The sequence below is a fragment of the Protopterus annectens genome, chromosome 13.part0, assembly GCF_019279795.1.
Source record: "Protopterus annectens isolate FY-2018-M chromosome 13.part0, PAN1.0, whole genome shotgun sequence".
Taxonomy (NCBI): domain Eukaryota; kingdom Metazoa; phylum Chordata; order Ceratodontiformes; family Protopteridae; genus Protopterus; species Protopterus annectens.
The window spans coordinates 463858120-463879541 of record NC_056747.1 but is presented as its reverse complement, the minus strand read 5'-3'; the positions used below and the strand labels follow the sequence as shown (position 1 = coordinate 463879541).

General features: G+C 40.5%; 1 protein-coding gene across 1 annotated transcript in view; it reads right to left on the bottom strand.

The window, feature by feature from the left end:
- Window positions 1-21422, bottom strand: part of UNC13A (unc-13 homolog A) — a 5702976-nt gene that overhangs the window by 2045116 nt on the left and 3636438 nt on the right. The gene's annotated exons all lie outside the window — the stretch shown is intronic.

The window sequence follows — 21422 nt, the reverse complement described above, 5'->3', positions numbered from 1 at the left end:
CTGAGTCTGCTTAGGTTCTAAAATTATCTATGCAAACACTTACAAGCAAAGATCCAAAATCTTTCTATTTTGGCAGCCGTACATATATCCTCCCATTGTTTCCTTATGAATTGCTTATCCAGTCTCTCTTTGCAATCCAGTGATGGAGTTTTCGTCTAATTAACTATAAACTCTGAAGGCATTAATTCCAGTAAATAGTTTGTACATCATTTGAAGGTAAGCTGTGAGTCTATAAAGTTTTTAGGATGGCTTATAGGTTCCCGCTTAAGGAGGAGTATCATGTTTCTTGTTGTTAACCAGGTTGGAATCTGTTCAGGATGAGTATATAAGTAGTTCTTTCTCAAGGCTAAATCTTCATGTAAGGATGTTAATGCTTTCAGTTAGCGGTTAGATACTACATCTGGGACTGCAGCTTTCCAGTTAGGAACTGTTTGTAACTTTGTTTCAGTTTCTCTGGATGTTACTTCGTTTCATTTTGTATCCTATACATTTGAACGTCTTACTGTTTCTTCTGCTTCTTCTATCCATTCAGCATCTTTGTTACATTCCACAGGATCTTCACAGATGTTCTTCCAAAATGTGTCTATTTCTTATTTTTTTTTTTTTTTTTTTTTTTGGTGGTGGTTCTATTCATTTTGCTTTGTTTCCCATTTCTCTATAAATCTTTTTTGGGTTATCAATGAATTGCTTATTTTGTACTTTTCATTTATATTTATAGGCATATTTTCTAAGTTTTTCTGCCTATGCTGATATTTTTAGTTTAGTATTTGCAATAGTGTATTATAGATCCTGGTCTGTTCTGATAGACATGATAAAAAGATAGTGTACATTGCTTTTAAGTATTTTTTTATGTGTTCTCTCTTCTATAGTCTTCTAACAGTGGTACTTCCTGAATAAAATGCTTTACAGTTTTCTCTAACGAATGCTTTCATGATGGCATTATATTTCTTCCCTTCCTTTCCCTTATTGCTCTGCATTTTTAGTAAGGTTTTATCTATTAATTTGGCAGTACAGTAATATATCCTATTTACTTGTGTTATATCATATGAATTTCTGGTAATAGTCTTGATTATTATGTTCATCACTGCACAACACTGACTGTATCAGAGATGCCACTATTTCCTGCTTCTTACTTTGATGTGCAACTCCAACTGAACTTTTGTTCTAGTTTACTACTAAAGGCTTAAGGGAAGGTTTGAAGGGTCAGCAGTTTCTAATCCTGGCAGATCTAAGAACATTTTGTTAAAGTCTCGCAATATAAACAAAATGTATCCAAGCATACAAGTGTGATAGCTTGTGACACAAAAGGATAAGCTTGCAGTTGTATACACCTTTTTGCGATACCAATCTACAGCTATGCTATCTACATCACTGGTCAGAGAACTGGAGGAAGGGGGCAGTTTAGTAGGCTTATCAGAGGTCAATGAAATTACAGCAGGGCCAGAAGAAGGATTTTTATATAACTGCTGTATCCAGAACCATGTAAAATCTGTGGAATTTCTTTTTTTATTAACACTTTCTTTGAATTATTGCTTAAGACATAGAAAAACATACATTTATGTAAAAGAAAACAAATTATGTTAACATGTTAAAAGTTATAAACACTAAACATTACAGACATGCTTATATATGAAAATGATCAATCCAACATTACATACACTGCGCAATTTCTGCCTTCTCTTAAACCTGACTCCTCCTCCAAAACATTATCCTGCATGTATTATTACTACAATTTCCATTTTTTCTTTGTAGCTTTCTTTTAGCTATCATGCAATATTTTATATGCCCTACTAATTATCCCTTTCTTAACAACAGCTTATGTTCTAGATTCAAGTAAAAACTCTATCAGAGTATTTCTTTTACTTAGGACTCCCCTATTCCTTTCACTTTGCCTAAAATCCGATCTCAGTCTTTGAAAGGGAAAAGCAATTTCTAGCCAGCAGTCCAAATGTATTATTGGCCTCTACAATTCTATTACCTTTCCCTCTCTAGTTATTTGCTCCCAATTTATTGGTTCCATTGTCAGTTTTCTAAAGTAAATTCCAGCCCCACTTGCCTATTTTCTGTACCCCTAACTGCACTCATCCCTATTGACAGAAGCTCCTTTCTCCATTCTCATATTGGCTTAGTTCTTAAAGTACTTTCTGCTAACTCATGAATATAATATTCTGTATGGCTGTTATTATTCTCCTTATGGAACTGCATTATAAATCCCACTCTCTCCTTATTTCTTGAATTTCCACCCTGTTTCATCATCATCCCTTTCTAGTTTGCGTTTTAGCTTTCTGCTGGTATTATGTATATGTGCCTTACTATGTAGCTCTAAAATATCACTTCAAGTCAAATAATCCTAAACCACTTTGTTCTGTTGAAAGGATTAACTTATCCAACTTAACCTCTGCCCTCTTCCTTTTCAGATAAAATCTTTCAACTCGTTATTAATCACATTCAACAACTTCTCCTCTGGTTGAAAAACATGCCTGGCCTGTATACAAATGAAAGGACCTGAAAACATTTTCACTGCTTGTATATTGCTATTCATAACCATAAACACGAGCTTTCTCAGTTTTTGTATTATTTTGTTTAGTCTCTTTCCAGAAATCCTTAGCTGTCATAGCAGAATTCTTTTAAACCCATATTCCTAAATACTTCATTTTAATCATGTCACCATAAATATGGGTATTACTAAACTAATTCATGTGAGGATAGATAGTTTACAGCTATAGTCTTTTTGTCTTCATTAACCGTATATCCTGAAAAAGATTGAAACTGTCCAAGAATTTTCCACAATGTCCTTTTTTTGAACTTATCAGGTACAAAATGTTATTGTCTGGAAATAAAGCCTTTCTTGATTACCATGCCATTTATGTCTTTGAATTTCTGAGTTCCTTATTTTCTTTGTCAATGCCTCTAAAGATAATGCAAATAACAAAGGAGAAAGTGAACACCCCTGCCTGGTTTCTCTGTTCAGATGCAATTATCAGAGAGGAAGTTTATTTTTTGTCCTCGATTACTCATATATCTTCATAATTCACCTTATAATTGTATCAGGAAATGCAAACACTTCCATTAATGTACTGATAAAATCCCAGCTTACTCTCTCAAATACTTGTTTGCATCAAGACCTAACAACATCAGCTGTATTTTCTGCTTCCCTCTGGATCATCGTTGTTCTATTAATTATGTCAAATGCTTGCCTCCCCTCCACAAAACCACAATGATTCATATCTATAAATTCTGGCAACACCTTTGCCATTCCTTTTATCTATTATAGACCTAAAAACTGTATAATCATGGTTTGAAGTTGAAATGGGCCTATATGTAGCTGGGACTGATGGGTCTTTATGATATTTAGGTATTACAGCCACCACAGCTTTCTTCCAGGATATTGGTACTTACCCTCCTTTTAAAATACTGTCAAACAAAATCTTCTCTTATTTATCACTTTCTTCCCTCTGAGCTTCCAAACTTCCACAGGAATACCATCTATTCCTGCAGACTTTCCTGACGATTGATTATACGTCACCATTTTTATATCATCTCCTCATATCTTAACTGTTAATTATTGAACCTTATCTACCTCTAATCTTGGCATACCTATGTCTTCCATAAATATTTCAATTTGTACTTTTTCTTGTTTTCCACATTCCTGTGCTTTACACAATTTTTCATAAACTTTCAAAAAAAACTCTAATACCTCTACTGGACATCTGGCTATTTTTCTTGTTATAGGCTCCCTACGTTTGGCAACAACCCTTCCTATTTCCTGTTGCCCAAATCATCGTACTAAGATTTTTTTTTTTTTTGTGCTCTGGAGTTATTATTAAAAAACAGTTGTTTAACAGCAATCCTTCTAAACTCATACATATAATCCAGGTACGCCTTTATTTCCTCTTTAGCATTCTGCAGTTGCACCTCTTCCAGTTCTGTGGGATTCCCCTTATTCTGCAATACTTTAACCTTCATCAGTTCCTCTACATAATTCTTGTTAGTTTTTAACCATATCTTGTTTTCTTTTATTTCTACCCTATTTTGAAACTCCACTTTCATTTTATCCCACTCACTAGCCATAACTTCTGAAGAAATTTCTGTCTTCTTAATCACTCTCAGTTCCCACTACCGATTCCTTAAAGCCCTCTTTTTTTAACAGGTAGGTGAGGAAGTGCTAGTGTCCCATTTTTACTTTACTACCGTGCATTTTTACCTCAGTCGTTATTGGTGTATGATCTGAAATAGTTGCTGGATGTGTGCTGCAACTTTCAATTACATGCACATGTTCCTGTGAAATAAAATTTCTGTCTAGTCTAGCCCAGTTATTGTACCTTGGGGAATAATGTGTAAATTCTTCCAATTTCCTACTACTGAACTCATGTCTTCCATACCAAATACTTTCATATGTTTCTTCAGAAATCTACCTTCTTTTGTTACATGTTCCCCTTCTATGTCCCCCATATACATCCTCATTTTGCAAATAAAGTTCCAGTTACCACCTAAACATATTTCCCTACTGAAAGCTGATTATTTCTCCCCAAATTTTCTTAAGCTCCATAATAGCAGTTTTAGGCAGAATATAAATACATGCCAGCATAATCCTCCTCCCTTGCCAGTAACCCCTTACTACCACAGATCTTTCATTACTATCTTTTTTTTCCTTTTCTATCTCTCCTGGAGCTCCTCTAGTAATTAGTATAAGTACTCCCTTTTTCCTTTGTCCATGATATTTTGCTGAATATCTATCTTGAAAGAATTTCTTTATCAAATTCAAATGATCACTTGTTTCCATGTGTCCCCTGTAGCATTGATATTTGCACTCTGCATTTCTTAACATAATTCAGTGATCTTACCTTTTTGTGTACACCCGTGAGGCCATTCACATTCCAAAAATTATAGTTATGTACTTACCATAACTCTACATCTATGTTGTCTGTTTTCTTCCTTCCTCAACTGATAAGGCCCAAATCCAACCTTGGATCTGTCCTCAGGCATTCAATAGACTTTAGGCTTCATAGCTGAAGCTCAAACTCTTCTCCTTATCCATAATCCCGAGTATGCTTCTAATTTACCTCTGTTTGCCTTTGCCCTCTATTTAGCTGAACACAACATATGAATGGTAATCTCTGAGGCAAACACACAAACACACACACACACACATATATATATATATATATATATATATATATATATATATATATATATTATACACACACACACACACATACACATATATACTGTATATCTTTAATAGGAAGGTGTGAAACAGAAGAAAAACAAAGAAAGAGGACTCTACAGAACACACAGCGAAAAAGTGAATAAGGAATATCCCTCAAGACATACCAGGAGGCAGTCAAAGAGAAGGGGGACTGGCGGGTGGGAAGTTGAGGAAGGATAAAAACAGACAACACAGATGCAGAGTTGTGGTCAGTACCTAATAATATCTGATGTTGTCTTTTTCATCCGATTCTTAACTGATGGGACACAGTCCCCAGCTAGAGTAATCTTGTGTGGTCCTCAAGGAAGGATATTCCAGAGTACTGTGGAGCTAAAAGCTGCCCTGTTTCTTGATAATATATTCAATTTGTAATGAACTATAAAGGTATGAGCACTGGACCAAGTATCAGCTGCACAAATGTCATGAAGAGATGACTTAGACCAAAAGGTGGATGGCATAGCCATAGACCTGGTGGAGTGTGTTTTAAGATGTTTCAGTAATGACAGAACTTTGCTTCTGTAAATAAAGGTAATACTCTCAGTGAGCCATCTAGCTAGAGTCACCTTTGTCACTGCTGTTCCAAATATGGCTTTGGAAGACGATAAAAATGGGTTCCTATGAGTACAATGAAAACGCATTATATTGAATGTGTTTTTGTCGACACATGTAGAGCGAACAGGCAAAACAGCGAAGCCGCTGTTCAGCGAATTCTTTCCCTGGGAAAGAAGTCACTTGACCGCTTCATTGTTTTGCCGTGTTCTGAAGTGTAGTGTGGTCCCTTGTCTGATATAGCTCCCGAGCATGATTGTGCAACAGTTACTGACCTTAGGGTTAGGGTGCGGGTTAAGGAAAGTGCATATGTATGAAAGCGTTTACTATTTTATATTTTGTGTTAAATGTATGGTTGAGTTACGTGTGTATGTGTTTTCAGTTGTTTACTTTTGTTTTGGGGGGGGGTAGAATTAGGGTTAAGGTAAGTGGGTATGTGTTTGGAGCTGTTTATGTAAATGTGCGAGAGTTACTGACCTTAGGGTTAGGGTGCGGGTTAAGGTAAGTGCATATGGTTTAAAATGTTTACTGTTTTTTTTTTTTCCGTTAAATGTATGTTTCGATTATGTGCATATGTGTATTTAGTTGTTTACTGGTTTTTGGGGGGGGTATAACTAGGATTGAGTATGTGTCTGGAAATGTGTAATGTGTTTTTTTTTTTGCGGGGGTGGGAACAGCGATTTCTTTCTATAGGAAAGAAATCGCTGTTCTTTGGATTCGACATTTTCAGCTTTCGCTGAAAATGAGTCGATGTAACATAGTTCGCTGTTTTAAGCGTTCGATGTTGCAATATAGACCCAATAAAAACAGCTGTTCTGATTGTTTTAAATTTAGTTCTGAGAATGTAAAATCTGAGCTGTCTGTGAACATCCAGTAAATGAGCATGTATTCTCCCTTTTTGGAAAAACTGGGAAAGAAGACTGGTAGATTAACTGACTGGTTGAGATTAGCTTCTGACACTACTTTAGGCAGAAAGGAGGAAGTAGTCTAAAGAGAAACCTTGTCTTTGTGGAAAATCAGGTAGGGTGGCTGAGAAGAAAGTACTTGGAGGTCAGATATACATCTGCTGTGGTAATGGTGACTGGTAAAAAAAGTTTTCCAGGACAAATATTTCAACTCTGCCCTTGCTGGGGGCTTAAAGTGGGGGCTGAGTAAGGGCCTGTAGAATTAGTGTAAGGTCCCATGGAGGGACAAGATCCTTAACTGACAGCTGAAGAAGCAAGGCACCCTTCAGAAATGCTTTGCACAATATTAAGGAAGCTACAGATGAATGATCTACATCCACATAAAAATAAGACATGGCATTCAATTGTATCTTGACAGTCAAATAACTAGCTCCATCATTGAAAATGGAGGCTAGTAAATCAAGAAAAGCAAGAACTGGTGTGGAAAAGGGGTTACATGTCTCTTCATGGGGAAAACAGAGAATCTTTTCCATTTACTTTTATAAGGTTTCCTGGTAGAGGCTTTTTGGGAAGATATTAGAATGTGTAGAACAGGGGAGGAATGGGTCTGGAACTTCTAGCCATCACTGGAAGTGGAGAAACCATGCAGTTAATTTGAGAGATAGCATGTCTGGTGAGGCAGCATGGATGGATGAGACAAAATGTCCTGAACAGGATCCAGCACACATGGAAGGTGAAGTAGGTGAATCCATAGGAAGGGAGAACCACACTTAGTGAGGCCAGAATGCAGCAATGAGAATCACCTTGATCTTCCACTTGAATGCTTCCTGAATAAAGTTGGGGATGAGAGGAGTGGGAGGAAAGGCATATAATAAACAAGAGGGCCAATCATGGACTAAACCTTCTCTTGGTGACTCCCCCACCGGGGAGGAATCACAGCAAAACTACCTGTTGCAGTTGGCATTGAGGGGAGAAGCAAAGAGATCATTGCATGGTTGACCCCATCGAAGAAATCTCATGTCCACCACTGACTGATTAAGAGACTACTAATGAGGGAATAGAATGTACCTGCTTAGTTTATCTGCTAGCATGTTGGGTTTCCATGGAATGTGTATTGCCGGGAGAAAGCAGTCAGGAGAGATCACCCATTGGCAAACTCTCAGTGCCTCCTTGCAAAGTGGGTAAGATCTGGTTTCCCCTTGTTTTTTGATGTACCAGACTACCAACATATTGACTGTATAAATTGTAACCATTCCTAGAGGGAGACCATCTTGAAATGCCTGCAACACATATAGGACTGCTCTCATTTCTAGGACATTGATATGACTGTCCTATGTCTGGGACCACATGCCTTGGACTGTCCTTTCCAAGTAATGCCCCCCACCCATCCCAGTAGGGAGGCATCTGTACTCACTGTGGCCTTGGAAGAGGGAAGAATGAAACAGCAATCCTGTGAAACTTCCACAACATGAATCCACCATGCTATGTGTTGTCTGAAAGCACTTGTGATGTAAATGGGAGTTGTCACTGGCCAATGTCTCATTGATCACTGTACCTCTAGAGTCTACCATAGTACTCTCATGTGGAAGTGCAACAAGGGGACTAGTACTATGGAATCTGTCATTGAACCTAGTCAGTGGAGAATTATCTTTGCTGGAGGTGAATGAAAAATAAGTCTGTATAAAGCCTGCTTCCTTAAGGTCTCCAATCTTATCTGAGGCAGGCTTGCCACTTGTGAGTTGGCATCAAAAAAGGGCTCCGATAAACTCTAGAATTTGTGTTGGGTAAAGTTGAGACTTGGAGAGGTTTAGAGTAATACCCAGCTGGGAACAGAGATGGAGCAAGTAATCCCTGGGTTGAATCAGTAAAGGCTTGGTGGAAGCAGACAGAACCTGTCATCTAGATATGAAACACCCAGAATTTTTGCAGTCTTAGGTGAGATGCAACCACGGCGATAAATTTGGTGAACACCCTGGGGGCTGTAGTGAGACCACAGGACAGGGCTCTGAACTGGTAGTGAATGGCTCCAAGCCAAAAGTGTAGGTATCTCCTGGAGTGTCTGCATATTTTAATATGATAGTATGCATCCTGAAGATCTACAGAGCACATCCAATCGTCATTCTTTAAAGAGGTAGGATGGATTGAACCATGACCATCTGGAACTTTGAGTGTTTCACAAACTGATTTAGATTGCCAAGATCAAAAATTGGTCTTAGGTCGCTGGTCTTTTCTGGCAGTAAAAAGAATCTCAAGTAAGTGCAAGATCCTTGCTGGTCTGGTGGGAAGGTTTTTCAGCAGCTTTTGTAGTTCTGTAGCTGCAACTTTCCCCAATGGCTGGTGTAATATCAGGAATAATTTTTTATTTTTTTTTGCATTTTGGAAGAAAATGGAAAATTCTATATAATAACTTCTGGATATAATATTTGGCACCCAAGAATCTTTGGTAATGCCTATCTAGGCTTGTGGATGCAGGGATAGGTGTCCCCAACTGCTTCCAGAGTGCACAGTTGTTTTTTTTTTCTGGCACTAAAAAGAATCTGTAGTAAGTGCCAAATCCTTGCTGGTCTGGTGGGAATGTTATTCAACAGCTTTTGTATTTCTGTAGCTGCAACTTTCCTCTGACTGATGGAATGTCAGGAATTCTTTTGTTGCATTTTGGAGGAAAATGGAAATATTCTATATAATAACTTCTGGATATAATATTTGGCACCCAAGAATCTTTGGTAATGCCTATCTAGGCTTGTTGGTGGAGGGATAGGTGTCCCCCGACTGCTTCCAGAGTGCACAGTTGGGTAACCCTTCTGGGATGCTGATAGGGTTTCTCCGAGAAAGAGCATCTGAATTCCTGGTGTTGCAGGCCACCTCTGTGACAAGAATGGCATCTCCCATTAGAATTCCACCCCTGCCATGAGGGGATCTTTCTCCATAGGAGTCTTGGGAAGAACCTTGCAACTTTCTGAACCCACATCCCTGGTTTTGGGAAAAAGCCCTCTGATAGGCAGAAAAACAGATTCCCATGGCAGAAATGGTCTTCCCATCTTGCTCATTCCTAGAGATGGTTTCTTTTGCCTTAGGACCAAATAAGGTAAATCCATTAAAGGAGACATTGATAAATGAAAACTTGTAGGGCTCCACAAAGTCACAGATGTGCATCAAGGCTTGCCTTCTAATGGTTAACTCTAAACCTACCAATTTGGCAGCTCCCTCTCAGGCATGAGAGATCACTCTCATGGAAGCTGGAAAAGGACTGGGGGGTGGCCAGCTGCAAAGAAACTGTTTTCTTATCCTCTGCAGACATGGACCCAGAGGGGATATTGAAGAACTGTTTGATTAATTCCCTCTGAAATCTCATAACGTATCAAGTTATTCAGAGACCTGAGGGCAACTGCCCCTGACATGTAAATACACTCCCCAAATCTGTCCAATGCCCATATTTCCTATTAGGAGGATAGACAGTACAGCTCTGTTCCACTAGCTCTTTTCTAGTGGCTACTGTAAACACCACAGCATCCACATCTGGACCTTTGCTGCAATGAACCCTATCTTTTGGTGCAACAAAATACTTTGCCGGGCATTTAGGGATGGGCCCCAGTGACATCCGGATCCTTCCAAAACTGGCAGGAGATGAGTTCCACCATCTCATGAGCTAGTCCAAATGCCTCAAGGCACACTGACTCCTCTTGGGAAGGGGGGGGGGGTGTCACAAGATCAACTTCCTTTCTGTTTCAAAAGTTTCAGTATGCCTCTGAATGACAGATGACCACATCTTATTGCTGAAGTGGCAAATTTTATTTATTTTATTTTATTTTTATTTTATTTTACATTTGTTAACTGGGGGTGTCTGACTCAGCCGAAAAGGCCCTTTTTCAGCAGAGGCCCACGGAGAAAAGCTCCACATAGAAAAATTACAGATACATTTAGTTATTTAGACATGATCAGTATACACACAAATTACAAAAGACATGTTTTTACAGTGGTATGCAGCACATCAACAGTTACAGTGGAGAGAACAAACAAAAAATATTAATTTAAAAATAAAGGTAATTAATAGATCTGTGGTGTACAGCTGAAATTTGGAACATAGGTAGAATACATACATAGTACACATGTACAGTACATACATTGTAGATTAGCCAGTGTTTGTGAGTAAGATTGAAAACTATTATCAAGTACTCTAGGTTTAGTATGTGTACCTTATCCGCTTTCACTAGCCTGGGGAGCAATCATGGCACTGCCAACTTTGCTTGAGATGTTGCCTGATGAGGTCTTTAAAGGAGGCTTTGGATGATGTGTTTTGAATGCTAGTGAGGACAGTGTTCCATTTTATAGCAACTGAACTAGTATACAGTGCATCTCCAAAGCTATTGTAGCTGTTGGAGACTTCTAGTAGTAGTTTTCTTGATGATCTAAGAGGCCTTTTGGCTGAGTGATGTTGTACTAGATTTTTGAGGGCAGGACACCTATTGGTATGGCCGGCCTTAGACATAGGCCAACTAGGCAGCTGCCTAGGGCGCCGGTCTAGCAGGGGTGCTTTTCCAGTATTTATTTGGTGTAGGTAGACCACAATGGGGGTACCAGGTAATGTGTTGGGGGCACCGAGGAGCCCTTTTGCCTAGGGCACCAGTTGACCTAGGGCCACTCCTGCATCGGGGAGGTAATAGATCGAATGACAGAGGCAGAGCTGATTGTAGGTTAGGAGGTTGGGCAGTTCAAGCCAGTGGAGCTGTCTCAAAGCAGTACAGTGATGAGTTCTATATGAGCAATTTGCAGCAAAGCGGGCAATTCTGTTACAGCAGGCTTCCATTTTGCTTAGTTCAGTTTTGTTGAGATTAGTCAGAATGGGAGATGCATAGAGTAGGGTGGATAGAAGCTGGGAGCGAGCAATGGCTGATCTTGTGTTGTTGGTAAGAAATGGTTTGATATGGTAGAGTGATCCCAGTTTGGCATGTACTTTTTTAATAGTTAAGTTGAGATGACTATCAAATTTTAGGTGAGAGTCTATGGTTATTCCCAATAGCTTAGCCTGTGCCACTGGAGCGACTGGAGTAGCATTTGTGGAGTAGATAGTGAATTGACTGTTATCAGTGTTTTTGTTAGAACTGGTTATAATCATAAGCTGAGTTTTCTTTGGATTGAGGATAAGTTGGACTTTGGTAAGGTAGTTTTCAACGTCAGAGAATGCTAGTTGAGTTGTTTGCAGGATGGTGGGAATGTTTTGTGCAGCACAGATTAAGGTAGTGTCATCTGCATACTGAATGATAGATGCATGCTACGTGGAGGTATGGAAGTCATTTGTGAAGATTGTGAATAGTAGTGGTCCTAAGATAGAACCCTGTGGGACTCCTATAGTTATGGGCAGCTGAGGAGAGAGAGAATTTTTCCCATTTCACAGCTTTGTACCTGTCAGTTAAGTAGCTATGGAATCAGATAAGAGTAGAATTTGATAGATGATATTGGTTTAGTTTGTTTAGCAGAATTTGGTGTGAGACTGTGTCAAATGCTTTGGACATATCCAAAAAAAAGAGTTGACACCTGCAGGCCTTCATTTTTGAGACGGTTTACTGTGTCTGTGAAGCAGAAGAAGGTTGTAGTGGTACTATGGGCAGGTATGAAACCATGCTGAGTAGGTGACAGGATGTTGCTGTCTAGGAGATATTTTAGCATCTGGGTATGGATGCATTTTTCTAGGATTTTGGCCAGGGGGGAGAGTAAAACAATGGGTCTGTAGTTATTAAGTTCAGTGGAGGTCCCGCCTTTATTGTATGGGTGTAACATAGGATATTTTCCAGAGTTTGGGCACATAGTTTTCAACAATTGATCTGTTTATGAGAGTGGAGATTGGGACAGCAATAGCATCTGTTGTGACTTTCAAGAAATAGCTGGGGAGTAGGGTGGCTGCTGTTGATGAGGTTTTTAGTTTGGAGAGCATGCTTTTGATTGAAGTCGTGGAAACTGTTTTGAGGGTAAAGCTTGTATTAGTGTTATTTGTGTTGAAGGGATAGTGAGGAAGGAACTACCCTGTGATACTAAGGATAGAATTGAGTTCACAAAGTGGAAGTTGAATTGTGTTTCGATGGGAACTTTAGTGTCAAGGGTGGTTGGTTGGAGGTAGCCTTTTGGGTGGATTTTAGTAACTGGTTTACATTTCTCCAACATTTGTGGAGGTTGTGTTGGTATTTAGTTTGTAATGTTGTGTAGTAGGATTTTTTGTCCAGCCTAATGCATTTTTTTGCACATTTGCGCAGTTCTTGGTACTTAGTTAGGCTTTGTGTTTCTATTCTTTTTTAATAGTAAAGCCAGGCAGTGTCTCCGGACTTTAGGATTTGTTTGGTTTCTTTATTGACCAGGGGTTTGTAGAGGTTCTAACTTTGATTTTGCACAATGCAGCAACAGTATCTAGGTGCTGTAGAAATGTTTTGTTGAAATATGCTACAGCCTGGTCAAGTGGGAGGGTTTTTAGGGGGGGGCAGTCACAGTTACAGAATAAAGTGTTGAGGACCTCAGGAGAGAATTTTTTTGTGTGTTTCTAGTGGATATATAGTTAGTGGTTTTGCATATGTTTGTTCTACTACGTATAAAGTATATTATGTTGTGGTCACTTAAGGTGTCTGGGAGACTGCCTGCGTGGAGGTACAATGTGGGGTGGTTAGTTAGGATCCAGTCAAGGATGGATTCCCTTTTAGATTTTTTATCACATCTAGTTGGAATTTGGACTAGCTGCTGGTAGCCATGGAGATTTATTAGATTATTTGGTGGTTCTGATATACAGGTGAACCAATCTAGGTTGAAGTCCCCCAGAATAAGGGTTTCTTGTGAGTATGTGGAAGAAAGTACAGTTGTGTACACTTACCATAAATGTAGATGTTCGAGTGTATTCACTGTTGCAGTCATTACATTTGGGTAATCTGCTGGCAGTTTGCCCTCAGTCAGCCTGAATTCCAAAGTCTTGGGTCCTGCATCGGTTGCTGTCTCCTCTTCCATGACGTCAGGTCGTCAGGGGTATAAAACATGCAGCCGACTCCATTTTCTTTAGTTTTTCTTGACCCCGATGTCAGGTGCCCCCAAAAAGGTAGCAATATTATATATATTAATATAAATATACATGCATCAATATAAACTTTATCTTCATCTACAAGCAAATACACCACATAGGGTGTAAAAGATAGAGAAGGAAAGATAAACTTTAGAATGACAGGGGGATGGCGAGAGGGTAACCTGGACTGCAACAGTGAATACACTCGAACATCTACATTTATGGTAAGTGTACACAACTGTACTATGTTCTTCGTGTTTCACTGTTGCAGTCATTACATTTAGGTAGAATCCCAAAGCTATGGTTGGGAGGCCGGAGCTAAACAGCATTAGGTGCGGCTATAAGGCCCTACAGCACTGCAGTGGCAAAGCCTGCCCTGGACTTAGAATAGAGAGGCAAATGGTAATGCTTTGTAAAGGTGTGAACAGAACTCCAAGTAGCAGCCTCTGGAATGTCTTTGGTTGGTACTCCTCTGAGAAAGGCTGCTGAAGCAGCTGCAGCTCTGGTGGAATGAGACCTAATGCCCTTGGGCACAGGTTTTCCATGGGGTAAGTAGCAGAAATGGATGCAGTGGCTTATCCACTTTGAAATTGTCTGCTTTGAAATAGCCTTTCCTTCTGATCCTGCAGCATACAACAGTAGTAATTACTCAGTTTTTCTTAGAGCTTTAGTCCTGCTCAAGTAGAATCTTAGCTGTCTGTGTACATCCAAGGAATGCAGAATTCTCTCCCATCTTTGTTCTGCGGATTTGGATAAAAAGTTGGCAGATGAATTGTTTGGTTAAGAGCCACACTGGAAACTATCTTAGGCATAAAAGTAGGATTTGTCCTCAGAGACACCCTGTCTGGGTGAAATATGATAAAAGGCTCTACAACCATGAGGGCCGCTCTGAAACTCTTCTTGCTGAAGTAATTGCTAGTAGCAGAGCTGTCTTCCATGATAAGAACTTTATGTCAGCGGTAGTAGCTGGTTCAAATGGAGGCAGGGTGAGCTTTTCCAACACATAATTGAGGTCCCATGCAGGTAGTGGTGATCTTCTAGGGGGCCTTAAATTTTTGGCTCCTCTAAGATACTGCTTTAGTAAAGGATGAGAAAAGATTGGTGGCTCTGTATTGTAATGAGCCAAAATGGCAGAGGCATGGATTTTGATTGATGAGAAAGATAGGCCTTTGTCAAGCATCTCAGTTAAGTATTTAAATATCTGAGGAATATGTGGTTCTGCTCTATCAGTTCCTTGTGCTTGATTCCAAGCACAGAATCTCTTCCATTTGTCGGCATAAGATTTTCTAGTACTAGGCCTTCTGGCTTCCAAAATGACATCCATCACAGCTTTACTGAGAGATGTCATTTGTATGATTACATGATTAGCCATGCTGCCAGGTTCAGAGTCTGTAGTTGATTGTGCAGGATCTGATTGTTTTGCTGGGACAGTAGTTGTGGTCTTTGAGGCAAGGTCCAAGCTGGGTAATGAGACAAGTTCCTTAGGATTGGGTACCAGTATTGGCGGGGCCAGTCTGGGGCAATTAATATCATCTTTGGCTTCTCTTGTCTGACTTTTAGGAGGACCTTGGGTAAGGAAGAGGCAGAGGAGGAAAGGCGTAAACTGATAGTTTTTTTTCTGACTGAAGGATAGGGTGTCCACTTTCCATGCTTGTCTGTGATAAGACCTTGTACAGAATCTTTTCAATTGATAATTTTGAGGAGAGGCAAATAGATCTATGTCTGGGTTCCCCCATTTCCCTGTTATCATGCTGAAGACTTGTGTATTTAGTTTCCACTCATGAGGATCCATAAGGTTTCTGCTTAAATTGTCTGCCAGAGTGTTTTGTTTTCCTGGCAGGAATTGAGCTTGAAGATGTATTTGGTAGGTCAAAGCTGTGTCCCACAGTGCCATGGCTAATCTGCAAAGGGGGTATGAGTGTGTGCCCCCTTGCTTGTTTATATACCACATGACTGTGGTGTTGTCCGTCTTTATCAGTAGTTGTCCTGGATGAAGTAAGTCCTTGAAGGCTGTTAGGGCATTTCTTTCTGGTTGATATGTAGATGCATTTGCCTTGGTGCCCATATGCCCTGAATGCATCTTCCTGCCATGTGGGCCCCCCCAGGCATAATCTGATTTGTCTGTTGTTAAGGTTTGGCTGGCAGAAGGTAGAGTGAAGAGCCGTCCCATGTTTTGGTGACAGGCCCTTGCCCACCATAGAAACTCCTGTTGCAGACAGGGAATGAGAGGGATCATTGTTTCCAGACTGTGTGAATGTTGACTCCATAAACTTTTTAGGTACCATTGACGTTTCCTCATATGCAGTCTTGCATATGGAATTAGCAGGATGCAGGATGCCATGAAGCCCAGAGCCTGCAGAATTTGTCTTGCAGAAGACTGGGTTTTTGTTGCCATCAGTTTGAAGTAGGCAGTCAGTTGCCTTTGTTTGTCTAGCGTGAGGCAAGCTATCTGGGCAGTTGTATTCAAGCTTGCACCCAGGAATGTTATCTTTTGAGAGGGTACCAGTTGTGATTTATTTTTGTTTATCGTGTACCCTAGGCATCTTAGAAGCCTTTTCACAAATGCCAGGTGTCGAAGAACAGTGTCCTTGTTCTCTGCTTGAATGAGACAGTCCAAGTAAGGATATATTTGTATACTTCTTTGTCTGCAAAATGCAATTACTGGTGCCAGGCACTTTGTAAAGACCCTGGGCGCAGTGGATAAGCCAAAGGGCAATGCAGAGAATTGGTAATGCATTAAGCCAGCCTTGAATCTGAGGTATCTTCTGCATGACTGTCTTATTGGGACATGCAGGTATGCCTCTTTTAGGTCTAAAGTCACCAGCCAAGCTTTTTTGCCCAGCATGGGCAAAAGCTGCTGCAAAGTCAGCATTTTGAAATTTGGAATGTCCATGTATGTGTTCAAAATTGATAAATCCAGTATTGGCCGCCAGGCCTTGTCCTTTCTGGGCACCAACAACAGTCTCGAGTAAAAAACCTTGTCCTTTTTCCTGTTCTGGTACTGTCTGAATGGCCCCCATATCCATGAGGGACGTAACATGTTTCTGTGCCTCTGCCCATTGATTTTTTTGGCAGATTTGGCCAATCATTTGCCATTGGCAGAGTATGGAAATGGAATTTGTATCCCTGTGATACGATGTTTAGTACCCACTTGTCCTGGGTTATTAACTGCCAATTTTGAGCAAAAAGTGCTAATTTTCCCCCTATGGGTGCTGCCAAAAGATAAGTGCTTGGTGTAGGCAGACGGAAGTCATTGGGATTGCTTTCTGTAGGTTTGCGCTTTATCTCCTCCAGATTTGTAGGTGGATGTGCCCCATTGCTTTGACCTGTATGAGTCTTGCGCCTGGTATCTGGAACCCTTAGGGTGTCTGGATTTGCCCCTTTGATTTCTGTCTGACACAGGAAAGGACCAATTTTTTGCAGGCCAGTGTCTACTGAATCTTGGTGGCTGCACTTGTAAGAAGTCTTTAACAGTTTGCATAGACTTAGCTTTGTCTTCCATTTTCTTTAAAACCTCTTCTGCCTTAATACCAAACAGAGAGTCATGCTGTAAAGGTGCATCTAGCAATTTAGCTTTAACATGATCAGGCAAATTTTGTTCCTTTAACCAGGCATGCCTCCTAATCACAGATCCAGTAACTGCGGCCTTGCAGGAGGCCTTTAAAGAATCAAAACCAGATTGCAAAGTATGTTTTCCAACTTGTTCAGCTGCATGCAATAATTCCTGCAATTCTTTATTTTCTGCACATTCTGAAATCAACATAATTTTCTGTTTCAGCAATCCCATAACATGTTGTTGGTACTTAAGCATATGAAATTGACAGTTTAAAGCCCTGATTGCGAAGGTTGCAGATGTATAAACCTTTTTTCCCCATCTGTCCAGTGCCCTTGAATCTCTGTCAGAGAGGGTAGGATTTTTTGCTGTTGAGGCCTTAACTCCCTTTGGACCCTATGAAATAGTTTCAGGATTAGCAGCAGGGTTTCTAAATAAAAATTTATGTGAGTCAGGGACCCTGTAATATCTGCCAGGCTTATTGGGAGCCGGAGGTAAGGAGTCAGGGGTCAGGCTTGACTCCGAAAACACATCATCCACAATGTCTAAAACAGGGGGAATGGCTAAAAGCTTTTGCTGAGGGAGAAGAAGGAAATCCCTGAGCCTCTTTTTTGATTCTGAGAAGTCTTGGCTCTCCTAGTGAAAATGCTCCCTCAAAGTATGCAAAGTTTCTCCAAATGAATAATCCTCAGGAAGAGATGCAGATGGAATACACTCCTCAGCATCAGAATCCTCATAGGGAGGTAAAGATAATTCCTGATCAGAAGAGGAATCAGAAGAAATAGAAACCTGATCTGAAGATTCATAATCAGTGTTTTGCCTAGGCCTCTTATCTGGAGGGGGATGGGTACCCCTGATCAAGGTAATAAGGTCTTCAGCCATTTTGATCATCTGTTTTATAGGCATAGAGGCCTGTGTACGTGGCTCAGGCATCATTTTTTTAGTTTTAGAAGTTGCTTTTGTCTTTGATTTTGCAGCTGTAGTCGGTTTGATATACAAATGTTGAGGTCTGAATACTCCCTCTGAAGCCGGTGCCTGCTCAGCGGCTCTGGACACATCCGAGGGCGATACATCCATCAGTCCAATACCTTGGAAATCTTGCGGCATGCCGGACCCCACATGGGTGTCAGTAGAGGCCTGCGACTCGAAGGTAGCAGATATCAGGGGCTGCGAAAGCGCCTCACTGAGTACCGGTGACTGGCTTAGGAGAAGCTTCGTCGTCGGTTTTGGGTCTCGACTGCCTTTCTCTGTCATTTTCTTTGCGTTTTTTATGTACTCTGGTAGTCGGATTGCTATCCGATGACATTTCTGAGTAGTTAAATCTGTTTCCAAAATATCTGATGCAAAAATACACCAACGCTTAATAGTGCATTGGTTAAATCTAGCACAAAACAGACAGCCAGGCACGTTGTGATCAGGGCCTGGGCAAGGAATACAGTATAAATGAAAATCCTTATGAGGTATTTGCTTCCCACAAGTAATACAATTATTAACCTTTTCTGACATCAGTAAAAAGCAAGAAAAAAAGTTTCCCCAACGGGGTACTTAGCTTTAGTGAAGACTTCGGTTCTGAAACTCAAACCCGAATATTTCAGTAGTCGGCCGACCGACACTTGCGAAATGCTTCTGCTTTGGGCACCGTGCAGCAAGAAAGACTAAAGAAAATGGTGTTGGCTGCATGTTTTATACCCCTGACGACCTGACATCATTGAAGAGGGACAGCAACCGACACAGGATCCAAGACTTTGGAATTCAGGCCGACTATAATGACTGCAACAGTGAAACACGAAGAACATCACCAGGATAAGAAGTCTTCAAGGCTAGCAGGTGTATTACCAGGTGGAATATAGATCACAGTTCTGGTGATGACCTTTTTAGGGTGAAGTTGAAGTTGTGAGATAAGTATGTCCCAATTATTGGGGGAGTAGGAGTTTGGTAATTGACATACAGTTCAGTTGGACTTGTACAGTAATGCAGTTCCACCCCCTTTATGAAGTGGTCTGACTTGTCTAATGATACTGTAGCCAGTAGGGAGAACTTCTGAGTTAGCCATGTTTTTATTTAGCCAGGTTTCTGTTAAAGTAACTATGTCTGGGGAGTAGTGTGCTATTGTGGCCTGGAGTTTAGGTATTTTATTTTTGATACCTTTAATGTTAATATTTAGCATTAAAAGATGGTTGATTTTGCTGCTGTTGTTGATTTGCCCAAGGATGAAGATAGTGGGGGTGTTATGTTCTGACATTTGTGTTGGAGCAGTTTGTGTTGGACAGGATGGATTTGGGGTGGATATCCCCACTTATGGTGAGCCTGGTGTTAAAATGGTGATACAGATGCTGGAGTTTGGTGAGGAGTGTGAGAAAGTATTGTGTTTTTTTGGAGTAGGAATGAGAGCATATGTGTTTAGTTCTGAATTGGTCCGTTATGTAGTTCTTGAACAATTGTGGGCAGATAGTATTATAATGTGTGGTGTCTGTATATGAGAGTCCATAATGTAGTGTTGTGCTACTAAGTTTAGGGATATTGTTAGAGTGATAACTTGTGGTGTTACAAAGAATTATGAGAAGACAGACTAGACTTAGTTGTGCGATAGTCATGGTTATAAAGTTTAAGTTGGTTCTAGGTGGGGGGTCTGAATAGGAATTATAGGGTTGCACTATATGTGGATGGGTAAGTAGTGTGGGTGATGTAAAAAATGCCTAGTGGGAATGAGAGTGATTAGGAGTATTTTGTGTGGAGCGATTTGGTGTGGTATAATGTGATATGACTTGAGGAGCTGTGATTGGTGGAGGTGATGTGAGGGTGAGCTATGGGTGTGGCTGTGATTACTATAAATGTAGAGGTAGTGGGGGTGGGAGAGAATAGTGGGCAGGGCAGGGGAGCAGAGAGAGCCCAAGTGGAGAGAGCCCGAGTGTTAGCGAGGGCGAATGGAGCGGGGCAGACCCCACCAAGACAAGAGTAAGAAGTACGTTTTACTTTACAAATCTGAACACTTTAAAAAAATTCCTGAGGTCTAATGGCTTACCAACAAGCAGAATGCAATTGCTGTAGAGTACCTGTGTCCTGGTGGGAGACTAGAAATTTAAAGATGGCTCCATGCTCAGCAGGATTCTAATATAGACTTAGTATTGGGGGAGGGAGATAGCACAAGGGGTGTAAACCAGGTGGAATGCAAAGAAACCAGACAGGCAATCAGTGGATATCAGTGAAGGCCTCAGAGGGGTTAAGTAATAATTCAAACTACCTGTAAAGTGAAGGAGAGAAGAGACAGCAAAGTTTATTAAGGTTGTGAGTGTGTCTTCACATTGACTTGCTGATTAGTAACCAGTTTGTGCACAGATTAGAGTAGGGAGATGCATTAGCAATGAAGGGGAATGTATAGAGATGCAAATAAACAGGTGGGCCTCCAAGTGATACAAACTAAGACAGAAAGCACTGAGATGGCTGCTTGATGGTTAATTTAGTCACAGGGATCTGAATTAAATGTATACTGTCTATTGGACAGTTAGGATTACTGCACTATCGGGAGGGGGGACACAAGGCTACAGCAGTCAGTTTTATTAGCACGCTGAGAACTACTAAGAAAAACTGGTAATGTAATAGCTTCACTCTCATAAAACATACAAGTAGAATGCCTGGCTGGATTGACCCTGCCCTTGAGGCTCAAAATGTATATCCTTGTTTAGTTTTGCAGTACTGATTCCTTCTTAAACTGCATGGGTGCAGTGGTAGCCGCAGACTGCAGATTTGCTTGAGTGTGCTCCTGCTCTTGAGGCTCAAAATGTATATCCTTGTTTAGTTTTGCAGTACTGATTCCTTCTTATACTGTATGGGTGGAGAGGTAGCCACAGACTGCAGATTTGCTTGAGTGTGCTCCTGCTCTTGAGGCTCAGAATGTATATACTTGTTTAGTTTTGCAGTACTGATTCCTTCTTATACTGTATGGGTGGAGTGGTAGCCACAGACTGCTAAGTTTTGCTTGAGTGTGCTCCTGCTCTTGAGGCTCAAAATGTATATCCTTGTTTAGTTTTACAAATGAGATCTGGGGTAACTTAAAGTGTACAGGGGATTATGGGTAAGGGGAGTAGCTCAAGCTATGGAGCCTAAATTCTATCTAATGGCTGAGAGAGATCTGAGGTCAGACCTCAGACCCATCAGTTGAGGAATGGACAAATA